Below are 12680 nucleotides of genomic sequence, written 5' to 3'. Positions count from 1 at the left end.
CTTTTATTAATGTTCTATTTATGAGGAAAGATAAACCCTGCATCATATATAAATGAGACATAAATGCCAAGAATGGGAAAAAAAAGTTGTGAGCAAAGAAACTGCGTCAAGAACTCTGATATTCAGCTCTGATATTGTTCAGAGTTGTTGTTATTTTAATATTTGTCACTCATTTGGATTGATATTTAAGCTCTGCATCCTCCCACATGTTGCCATCCATCAAACTCTTTCTGTAAATGCTGCCACCCAAGGAGGTAAACAAAAAGCGACAGTAACATGACAGGCTGGAAACCAAACCTCCACTTATTTAAAACAATGATGGTGGAAAAAAAAACCTGAATGACATTTTAGATGTTTTCTTGTTTTTCTTTTTCTTATCTATCTTTAAAAACAAAAAGGATGCAATCTGGCAGGCTGTGTGAAAGCAGCAGTGTGTCTAATTTATTTTTCAGAGGCAAGGAAAGGTTGTCAGAAGCAATGGGAGAAGTTCCTAATGGACGTGCTGCAAAGAGACAGACAGCGGGACTGACGTGGGTTCTTTGAGTGTTTTTCTAAGACTCCATGTCGAAACAAGCTCACATTCCTGACTGAGGTCTCACTCTTATTTAACTCTTTTAAGCCAGCTTTCTTGCAAAGAACCTGCAAAGCATTGAAAGAAAATGTATTTTTTAAGGTTCAGACCTGGCCACAGCCATGTTAGGACAAGTTTGTCAAAATAAAAAACAGAATTTAATCAGAGAGGACTGTCTCCACTTTCTTGTTCTTTGCTGTGGCGCTACATGCATCTCCAGGTCTCATTTGTAAACGGAGTCGTTGTACCTCAGCTGTGCGGCTATCGAAGGCAAATATAAAAGAATCGTCTTTTTGCCCTCCAGCGTTGTCCAGATGCGTAAAATGTCAGGATGTAAACAATAACATGCAAGGGGTCCATAGATTCTCTCCTTTTTGGCTCAGAAACAGACTAAGCAAAAGTTCATACAATGGTTTGATCTCCCAGCTGAAATCCAACATTGAGGTGTTTAGTGTTCATGTCCCTCTAATTATGGTTCTGGAAGAATCTAAAATCTCCCAAGAGATCAAGATGGGAAACCAGGTGAGTTCAGAGACACAGGTAGATGTGGTTTGGTCAAAGCCATATTAACTGTTGAATCCATTTTTGTGCCAACAGGGACCTGGACACTTGAGAATCAATTATGATGCACCAATGGAAAAACGGCAACTCTACAGTCTGAAGTCTCAATGTCTGAAAAAACTGGCAAATAAAAGTCCAGCAGCAGGATGATGATCACCAAAAAAGAAGACTTTACTTTTAGAAAAACAGCAGGATGTGGGTTTAATATACACCATCTGGCAATATGAAGGACACTGATGAAGCCACAATTCATTACTACAATTACTTTATGAGGAAAAAACAGTGCTAGCTCCGTCCAGCCAAAACAGTAATTTTTTACACAATGAGTAACATTGAAACCTTTCAATTTGAGCCGCAGCGCATTGAAATAAATTGTAATGCAAAAATGACAAGGAGAAATGAAGATGAGGAGGACCAGACAGATGAAGAAGCAGCTGCTGTTTGTGCTGGAAATGTAAAACCGAAACACTGGAGCAAAGAGTTCCAGTTTGTAACTCGAACTGCTGACAGTTAGCATCGGGATCAAAACATTTTCTCAAACATATTAAAATATAACTTAAAGACGCTCCAGTGTCACTTTAAAGACCTATTTATTATCTTCCAATTTGTTTTAATTTAGCATCAGCTAAGTGTGTTAGCTCCAGCTAATATAGTAAACAGTAGATCACAAGCTGATCACATTTGTTTGTTAGTTTCAACAGTTATCTTGGTATGATGGCACATTTTGAGGCAGCTTGTGTCCATCCAGGTGTTTTATGCATCAGGTGAAAAAATGGAGGTTAAAAATACAATAAAAATGCAATTTATGAAGTAATCGTGAGTTTTTATGTACCACAAACAAAATGTTTTAGTTCAGGGGTGTCGAACTGATCTACACAAGGAGGAGGTAATTAAGCCATTTCATTCCAGCGTTTTGTATCTGTGGCACATCTAAAGCCTGTAGGTCCATTGAGGACTGGAGTTTGACACCTGTGTTTTAGTTCAATAGTAAAATTACAACATATTTAGGCCAACATGCTCAACGAGTCATGGAATACTTTACAGCCCAAATGCGAGGCTGGCTCTACTGGTGATTTATCAGAGGTGGTCAATTACAATCCTTGTTGATGTCCTGAATTATTTAGCTGTTTTTCTGCACCAACACAGCTGAAATAATGGATGAATTACTTCCTCCGTCAGTTCTGAGTTTGAACTGGAAGATTGTTGATCACTGCCTCTATTTTTGAGCTTTCCTTTTGTCTGTCTGTGTTAGCTGTGAGGCATTGACCAGTGCATCATTTGATGTCAGAAGGAAACACTGAATTATAAAAAGCTCCGACTCTGCAGTGGGCGATGAGAACTGAGAATAAATCACCACTCTTTGTTGTGCGATGGGACACAGTTGTGGGCTTGTTTCAGTCTTTTATAGTTTCTTTTTAGCAGAATGTAACTTTAAAGATCTAAAGTCGACACCAGTGGGAATCTTTCTTTCCTCCAGAAGATGCTGCCTCAGAACTGCCTGAGATTTTTTGTTTTTCTCCAAAGGCCTCTTATAATTATTTATACCAGATGACCAAAAATATCCACCTAGTCTGTACCTGCTTTTCCCTGGTGGGGGATGTCAGTGGTTGAAAAGTGGGGCACACCTTGAACAAGGTGAAGGTCTATCAGTAGGAAACAAACAAAAAAGCATGAAGACACACACACACGCACACACACAAACTTTGAGAGTAATTCATTGAGACCAGTTAACCAAGGTCTGGGCAATAAATCAATAACAGTACATAATGAGATAAACATCAATATCAACAGGTAACATGTTCGGAACACGGCATTCTGTGGGATGTAGGCAGAGAAAAGGTTTTAGCAGCTCAACCTCTCACAACCAGCTCAACTAGGTTGGTGACTTCAACTAACTAACTCACTCTTTGGTTACCTAGCAACAACCAGTTAAGTAACTTGCGCAGCAGCAGTTTCAGGTTTCACCACCATTCCTCATAATTGCTTAAAAACGGAAACAAAATTTATATTTATACACAATATCTATATCTCTTTGCTATAACCCCTTATAGTCCATACATACATAGTCTTGTACATCTGTAAATATTTATATCTCGTAGAGCACTTCTGGATAGATGCAAACTACATCTCGTTGCTTGTACATGTGACAGTGCAATGACAATAAAGTTGAATTCTATTCTATTCTATTCTAAAAAAAATGTTTTGGAGGGAAAACTGTGGATAAGATCAGAAAGTCTATCCCATTAGTTACTTACTTACTTATTTACATATTTTATTGTCTTTTCGCAAAGACACAACAGTGAAATTGGCGATAAAATGTCATTGCTTGGCCCCTAGAGAACACACACACAAAAAGTTTGGCAGTATTTCAGATATGTTTTTCAGTCATTTTGTCCAGCTCCAAGTTAACCCAACATGAACATTTTCTGAGAAAACCCATCTCAGGGAGAAAATGCTAAAATGAAACTGGAACTTTACATTACTAACACACAGCACATAAAAACCAGAAATGCATACACACATTCATCTTTCTACATTTACAAAGTGCTGTTGGGGTTTTAGTTTCAATAAATGCATTTTCTGAAGGGGGATTTTTGTATCGGTTATTACCTGATTATTAATAAGATTGATATATTTGAGGAAAGTCCAATGGAGGCCATTTAGGAAACATGTTTTTGAACAGAAAATTTAAAAAAAAAATTAACATTAAAATTCCAGTTCCCGCTTATTCACACCTCCCAAGAAAAAATGTGACCTAGGTTTTTGAATGCAGTTTGTTGTTTTTGTAGTGGAATTAGAAATGCTGGTGTGAGGTTTGCAGACCGTGTTGGGGAATGAGAAACATATTCTTTTGTCAGACTTCTCTTTACAGCTCAACACAGACTGACAGTTTGCTTGGTTTGATTTGGACTCAGCTGTTGGGGAAGAGGTCAGGAAGGTGAGTTCAGGGTGCAGCCGAAACCGCAGCTGCTCCGGCTAATCAGTCTGTTCTAATGAATAAATGCACAAACGTCAGGATGGAAAGACATGCAGTCTTACTGCTGTATGTGATGCAGGACCAAATCTATCATAAATGCAATATTAACATTAACAAAATAATCTAGACATCTTTATAGGTCTAAAATACTATGGTAAACTATTTAAACTAATAATTCTGCTGCTTTACATTTTTTTAGAAAATGTCAACTTGCCTTTCCTCTAAAGTCATGACTCAACAGATGTTTGGCACAGTTTACCATCAGCTGCTCCATTTTATCCGTCATTTAGGGTAAATTTAGGGAAAAGTGCACCAGATGTTTTCGTTAAGGGGAATCAAACCAGACCAAAAGCAGATCATTAAAGCCATTTTAAATGTCACTTTACCGGAAAGACAAGAAAATGAACTGAATGTTTGCTGTAACACAAATAAAAAGTTCAGAATTTATTTTAAACAATCTCCCTATCATAGTTTTAAGTATCTTTGGCATCTTTTGTATCATATATAATTTGATCAGCATCTAAGCAAGTCTAACAGAGAATTTTTTTATGTCAAAAATGTCCATTTCAGGTTTATAACCATACAAACACTGCTTTTAAATTAGCATAAGAACAACAGAAATGTCATTGGAATATCCTGCTACCCTATGCAAACGCTCTGTTTGCGCTGACAAAGTTTCATTCATCTGTGCAGACCTTAAAGTGACGACTCATCCCATTTCCTCAATCTTTCAATGCATATTTGACCATTAGGTGGCGCTCATGGACTGCATCCACTATTTAAGTTTCATCCCTGATGGTGAAAGGATTATTAACTGAAGTTTCAGCAAAACTTCAGGTGGTATATCTGACATATTTTTCCTAATCTATGCCATGAAAAACAGAGGGCACATCATAAGTTTCACATAAACCGCATAGACAGACTTGATGTTTCAAAATATGTGCTTTTCTGCCTAAATAAATAAGCATCACAAGAGTTTACGATCTGATCTCAGATTTGTCTTCATGGGACATTCACTCCTGATTTGATTGTCTTATTAAAACTGAAATATTTTAATATTTTATTTTCCTTTATTCCCAACTGACAGGGGTGCATTTGTTAACATGTACGTGTAAGTAATAAAACAAAACTGTAGATCACATTAATAAAGACTGAAAAGAAGTTAGTCTAACAAAACTAGTGAATTGTGAGACAAGTAGCAATTTGATACTGAAACCAGCAATCAAAATTAGATTTTAGGGAAAATTTGTGTCAGCTTCATGTCTTATCCTTGTCTTAAGTACAGACTGTGTTTGGCACCAAGTAGAGAACTAAGAACAGAAATAACCATGAAGAGGAAATATATGGGAGAGCAATCAGGAGCCATGGCAGCCAGGAAGGCGTGAATGAGTGACAGCATCACAAAGACGAGCGAAGAAATGGGAGGAATAAAGCCACAGTGACTGACTGCTGCACCGGGAACAGGAGCACTGAGGTAAGAAGTTACGGTTAGAAGAGCGACTTGAGTCTAGAAAAACGAAATGATGAACAAAAACTCAATTCATTTCAGTCCAACTTTTATATAACACAATTTCACTACAAATGTCATGTCAAGGTACTTTAAAAGAAGAAAAATCAAATGTTTAAATACAGAAATACAGAGTCAGTTCTATCCAATCATGCTTTTCTCACCTGAAACTTTATCTAATTTTAATATTGAATAAAGATCACATATTAAAATTAGGTTGACTTCACGACAGACACATTCAGATTCATTGTATTTATTCTAAGAAAAGAGAAAATCAAGTTGGTGATTAACATCAGTCCAGCAGCTTCTGCCTCTATACATTAAATAAAATATAATAAATAATCCTAAACAAACTACAAACCAATAGCAGTTGACATTCGTGAAATTAAACATAGCTAAAATGGACAGCATTAATAATGATAACAGTTAAAAACATAAACAAAACACTGAAAATTTACTCATGACTCACTGCATATTATTAAATTAGCCTAAAATATATGTTAAAATATAATATTTGTAAAGAAAACACAGCTAATCCTAATACATACCACAGTGGGCTCTTTGCACCTGCCGCGCTGACGTCACAACCGCATGCTCAAATGCGGCTCTCTTTTTTAGGCTTTGAGTTACCATGACAGCTAGAAAAGACAAAGTCTTATTTCAGACGCAAAAACAATACTATGAACATTGCTGTCTTCCTAATATAATGGGCTTTTAAGTTTTCAAGGATTTCCCAGCGGTCCTGAATCAAGAAAACTTGTAAATATTTGTTGCTACCAGTTAAAGCTAACGTTGCACACACAGTGAAGGCTGTAAAGCAACGTTTACAGCCTTCACTTCACTCTGGATCAGCTTCTTCAGCCTAAGGAAGAAGGTAAAGGAGCCTCCTGTGTTATTTCCATGGAATCACTTCTGTATTCAGCCTGAAAGAGTTTATGGGAACCAGAGAGCAGACCGGAGCCAGACAGCCGAGCAACTGATCCGCCTGGACACACTGCTGTAAACACCGTCCTGCTTCACAAGAAACATGCAAAACTAATAAAGCGAAATAACACGGAGACCTTAAGGAACACGGCCATATTTTTCTAAAAGCAACAACTTTGAACCTGAACCGTCAGCTGAACTAGAACTCTGACACCAGAGCTGCTCTACTGTTAAGCTATGGGCTTGTTGTTCCTCAGGCTTCAGAAGCAAAAAGCCTGAACCGTAAAATCCCCGTTACTTGGTCTCTGACACTAACGACAATAAACGCACAAATATACTTGAAAACAAGGTAAAAACATTGTCCGTTAATGAATGATGAAAAATGTTTAGATACTCAAATAGCACATTTTTACAAGAAAAATGTCTAGCATAAGCTAAAGCTAATGTTAGCCACAAAGTTTAAAGAAAGTAAAACTCACCTTCGTATCTGTGTATAACGAGGCGAACATCTTAAAACCTTTCTCCAGCTTATTGTCGGGGCTTCGGCTTGATGTTCATCATTAATTGTTACCTTGGACAAGCCCTGCAAACACCCAGTGGAAAGAGCCTTTTTCAATAGATCGGAAACGATTGAGCCGCTTTTCCCCGAACCCGGAAGCTGAGGAGCAAAGAGTCCGTCACAGAACAGCAACAAAAAAGTGGGCGGGGCCTTCATGGTAACTCCCAACTGTCAGGAGCAGCATAACAGAACTTGATACACCAATAAACGTCTGAAGAAACAACTTATTGACTAAGCAAAATAAAGTCACAGAATAAATAAATGTGACAAGCTTCACATTTAAAATATTATTAAAATAAAACCCTGTTACACATTAATTAAAAAAAAACCTATCCAAACCAACATGGACTACTGGGAAAAGGTAATCGCCCCATAAACATAACAACTGGCTGCACCATCCTCAGCAGCAGCAGCTGTCATTTTATCTTCCCTCTGATTAGACTGAATGTATTGGTTTCATCTGAAGCATTTAAGTAAGACAGAAAACAAACAGGAGATGGTTACACTAGTGTAAACACTTCTTCTTTTTCTTGATAAAACCAAACTTGTTGAAACAGCAGAAAGAGGCCATTTGAAAAAAAAACCCAACTAAACATACATTGAAAAGATCTTGCTCCATTTTCATGGATGGCAGAGGTTAGAGTTTTAGTGAAAATGTTAAACAATTTAGTAACAAAACAAACACTTTCAGTTAATAATACATTTGTTTTCAGAGGGAGGAAAGCTGTACATGTGTGACCCTAATAACCTTTAGGTCAAATAGAGATATTTCCCTGCATCTTCATGTGATTTTTTTTTTTTTACTGTCCAGGCACAAACACAGTCTCACTGAAGCGGTCAGCTCTCAGCAGTAGCTCCAATATATAAATGTCAGAGCTCAAGTGAAATTAATTTAAAGTGCTCAGCCATGGCTGTGGGACACACACAAATGGGTGCAGGGAGACTCCCCTCTGTGCCTGTGTCCAATTACTGAGCAGGTGCACCTAACAGGTCTTTAAGAAAAGGTCAATCACCATGTGACGTGTGTGTGTGTGTTTGTGTGTGTGTGTTCCCAGTCTGCCCTCAATTTCAGCCCCAATCTTCAGTGTTTTCTTTTAATCTACCTCAAAGTCAAGCCAATACCAGAGATGGTTACACAGCTCTCCGGAGTGTTCTGCTGCTTTAACGCTCGCTCACATCAAATTTAGCAACATGGAGCCCAGTAGCCAACAAACAAACATTCTTCACTGGAGCTGGAGCTCAGCAAAAACTGCTTTTATTCTTCCCCGTAATGCTCAGAGCTCCACCGCTGTTGGGCTATTTAAAACAAAAAACAAATGCAGGAAACAAACTAAGTTCAACGTTAAACCAGAATGTTCTATGAAAATGCATATAGCCATCAGTTTGTGGGTGCAGACATTTGCACATCAAAAGCTCTGATGACTTAAGTCACACAACAGTCAAACTGAATACAGATAAGGTATAGGTCATAAAATAATAATAATCCTCTGTTATTAATCTGTCATTGGTAAATGATACATGCAAAACAAACCTGTTGGGATGTTGCAAACCTGGCAGGAAGGACATTAATCTGAGCGCTAACACTAAACAGATGACAGATGACCTTCATAATGAACACCTCACCATTCCTTAACCTCGTCTCCAATTAAATCTCCTGGCTGACATTAATATTCCAACAATGTCAAATTAATTTATAAAACACATTTAAAAGACAATACTAATGAGTATGGCAAAACAATTGAGCAATAATGAATGCAGAAAATGTAAATAAACATTAGAAAGTAAGTAAACAATTAGGAAATAATAAAAACTCATGAATCATGACGATATTGCTGCTTAGAAAGATGAAAAAATGTAAGATTAGTTTAGGTTCACAGTTATCTTACTGATATCTCTTATGATGTTCCAAAAACATCAGAATGTTTTAGGAATTAAATTGAAAAACATCTATAAGTGCGTTTCATTTTAACTCAGATGTGGTGAATTAACCAATCATAACAATCCCATAATTCAATTCAATATCTTGTTATGGAGTATGCATAAATATCAGGTTCAAACATTAGGTGGGTGTAGCTTTTCAGCTATTTCAAATCTAAATAAGAAATGAATCTTCCTGATGAATGAATCACCTTGAAGAGAAGTTTAAAGACGACTCAGCAATAAAATGTGGGGTGAAAATACTTCACCAATGCAAAGTTTCTGTCATTTTGCCAGTATGGAAGATGCTCTAAGGAAGCCAGTGAGATAAATATCAATCAGGCCACCATGAGTGACAGTGCATTCCCTTTCTGTGTTATTATGTTGAAAGAGGATACTTGAGCAGCTGAGAAAGGCTGCTATATATCCAGGGGATGATTAAAATTCTGCCTGCAAAGAAAATGCATCATGAAGCATCATTAAGGCGCATTGGTTGGCCTCTTTTAGAGATTTGAGTGTGACTTGAAAGAGAGCAGTGAAATAAATGGCTGCTGGACAACTAGGCATACCTACTATTAGTGCAGGAAATGTTGCAACATACTTTTGGGATTGCAAGGAACCATCTCTGGGTGCCATCAATGAATTTGCATTGTTATCATTCTGGGTAGAAACAGTTATTTGTCCTTCATTTACTTAAAACCAGAAATCAGTTGAGGGCTACCCACACCAAGAGGAAGATGAGTTCTTTGACATTAGTGTGGAGGAATGTTGGCCTACTCTTCTTTATGGAGTGATGTTAAACATTAATGGCCTATTTAAAGTCATCTCCCAGAATACCAATCAAATTTACATCCAGGCTTTGACAAGGTAACTCCAAAATATTCTTCAGGCTTTGTTGCAGATTATTCTGCAACATGAACCAAATTTACTTGAGCCTAAAGAGCAACTAACACCAAATCAAAAAAGAGAAAAAAAAACTTTTTTATAAAAACTAAAAGTTGATTAAAACTTGGTGCTTACTATCTTTGTTTCTGTATAACATTTTGAGTAAAATTGTTTAATTCGGCAGTTTGTGGCCTAAAACTACCTCAGTGCTGCCCTCTTTGGGTTGAACAGTTGAACATTTGGAAACACAGCTAATGCTACAGCTTGGTTATTGTCTACATCGCTCAGCGCCATGTTTGGAGATAAAACTATCTCACTCAGACACACGCCCCCTGGTGGCGGGTCAGGAATGCTTTTACATGTCGCCAAGAAAGTCTACAATAATTCATAAAAATTTAATTCATTGCTGGTTGCTTATTTGACAAAAAGTTGCTAAGTTTGCAACAGCCCCGCTTAACTCCCTCCACCCATCCCCACACTTGACCACGCCCCTTCCTGTCTCTTGGCCCTGCCCATTTTGGAAATGTTCAAATATGGCCTCCACTTTAATCTCAGAAACTTCTGCCTGGAGATTGGGCTTCAGGAATATCTATTAGCGAGCTGAATTCACCACTCAGTCAGTTATAAAACCTTGACCAGGTCAGATGTCATCCATTCAAGCTTCTGCTTCCATGGGTCTGAACTAAAACAGATTAAGTTTAAAAAGTGAAGCAGATAAAACTTGTTTTGTTATTTCATCTGTTAGTTTTCACAATATATTCCTCCAATTGTCCTAAAATGTGGCTGCTGTGAGGAAACCATGTAAACAGAATTAGCCACAGGTGGCGTGTTACACGTTAACGACATCAAGGAAGAGACGGCTCAAAGGTTTGCAAAGTGTGAGATCGCAGAGTTCTCCATTTTTCTGCCATCTGGTGATCTGGGCGTTGAAAATGGTTTTTAAATAGTCTGGCAGTGGAAATTTTAGTCATCACTGTCAACATTTTAAATGTCTTTGCAGTGACTAATGAGTTATTCACAAAAACAAGAGTCACCTTTAAAGCTGAATACATCCAAGAAGAGATTCTAACTCAAATTGTTTCAGTTTGTCAGAACTTCTTAAGGTGATAACGTGGCAGGTACTTACATTAAAACTTAATAAAACTTTAAATCACATCTGGATAAATATTAATATAATGAAAAGTAAAATACATGGAGAATATGACAGGATTAACGTGAATAGACAACCACTGAATGCTCTCAGCCTCGTATTAATTTTAATTTCCACATGAACAATAATAATTGATGCTCTCATTTCCCAAGAGCTTATCCAGAGCTTACTGAATGTCTAACTTATGATCTCCTCTGTATTTTCCAAAGTGCTTTCAAAAAGCAACATTTCCATGTGTGTTTTAATGCTGCAGTGAAACGATGATTAAACTGCCCTGGAAAGCGATTACATCTGCTAAAGTCTCGTTTTTAACTAAACACACAAAGGGAAACGGCGTTGTTCAGGGATGAGCTTGGCGACTTCCACAAGAAAATAAATGAATTATGATGAGCATATATTCATAATTGCATTGCTGTTATTTCCCTAGAGTTTCTCCTCCCAAAATAACTCAAACCAATGACTATGTCACCATAATTGGCTCTTAATGTCCCTCCCTGTTTAGGTCTGGAACCGCTGGGATGATGTTGACTTTCACCTTGTCTGGGTATGGCGGCCTGTTGCCTCTTTGTCATTTTAATGAATGAAAAAGTCCCAGATTTGCTCCGCTCAAGGTGGCAGCATGTTGGAGTCGCTCTGTTGCCTTTCTCTAAACTTTACTTCCTCCATTTCAGGCAGAAAATTTGTGTTTTTTGCACCATTGTCTTCTCTACTTTAGGATGCTGTGCAGCTGGAAGGATTATAGCTGATACTTTCTTTGCTTTAGGGCATTTGTTGTGACGCATAACCATAGCAACAAGGTCGTTTACAACCAGGAGCAGCTGATTACCATCAGAAAAACTGAAATAATACCTCAACTGAAGACACAAAACCCAGATGAGTTGAAAAGGAGGCGTAGTGATTGTAGAGGAAAGAAAGAAGGAGGAAGTTCAGACTACGTCTTCCAACAATCATAATGAGCAACGGGAGATCGCTGGCTGACAGGCTGGATGAACTCCAAGCCCTAAGAAGGACTCAGCCAGAGTTTTTAAATGAAGTATTATGTGTTTTACTGAGACATGGCTGCCGGATCATACCCGCTTCTCTCTCTGCCAGGCTTCCTGACAGAGATTTCAAGAGTGAGAAAAGAAAAGGAAGTGGATTAGCAGTGCTTGTCAACAACAGATGGTGTCATCCAGGACGCGTTACTGGGAAGTGTCGTCTCTGCAGCCCAGATATTAAACTCCTGGCAGTCAGTTTCCGTCCGCATTATTTACCAAGAGAGTTCACCGGTGTAATTTTGGCAACTGCTCACATTCCACCCTCAGCTGTTTCCCACAATGCATGTGATGTCATCAGTTCAATGGTTGCTAAGCTAAGCAACACCCCAAAGCCTTGGTGGCAATATCTGAGGCCTCGTTTATAAATGCGGTGTACGCACAAAACCTTTCCACACAAAGGTTGTGATGTATAAAAAAGCCCAACATGATGGAAGAATCTTGGGTGCCAGTTGTATAATTATACAGTCAAAAATTAACAGCAATAATTTGGGTTATTTAGCCTGTAATAAGAAAAGAAAATGGTTGTCATACAGTTACATTGTTCATATCAGTTTCAAGCTAAATATTTAACTTGCTAATAAAGTATTTATAG

Source organism: Xiphophorus couchianus, chromosome 24, assembly GCF_001444195.1.
Source record: "Xiphophorus couchianus chromosome 24, X_couchianus-1.0, whole genome shotgun sequence".
Lineage (NCBI taxonomy): Eukaryota > Metazoa > Chordata > Actinopteri > Cyprinodontiformes > Poeciliidae > Xiphophorus > Xiphophorus couchianus.
Note: the sequence above shows the minus strand (reverse complement) of the source record.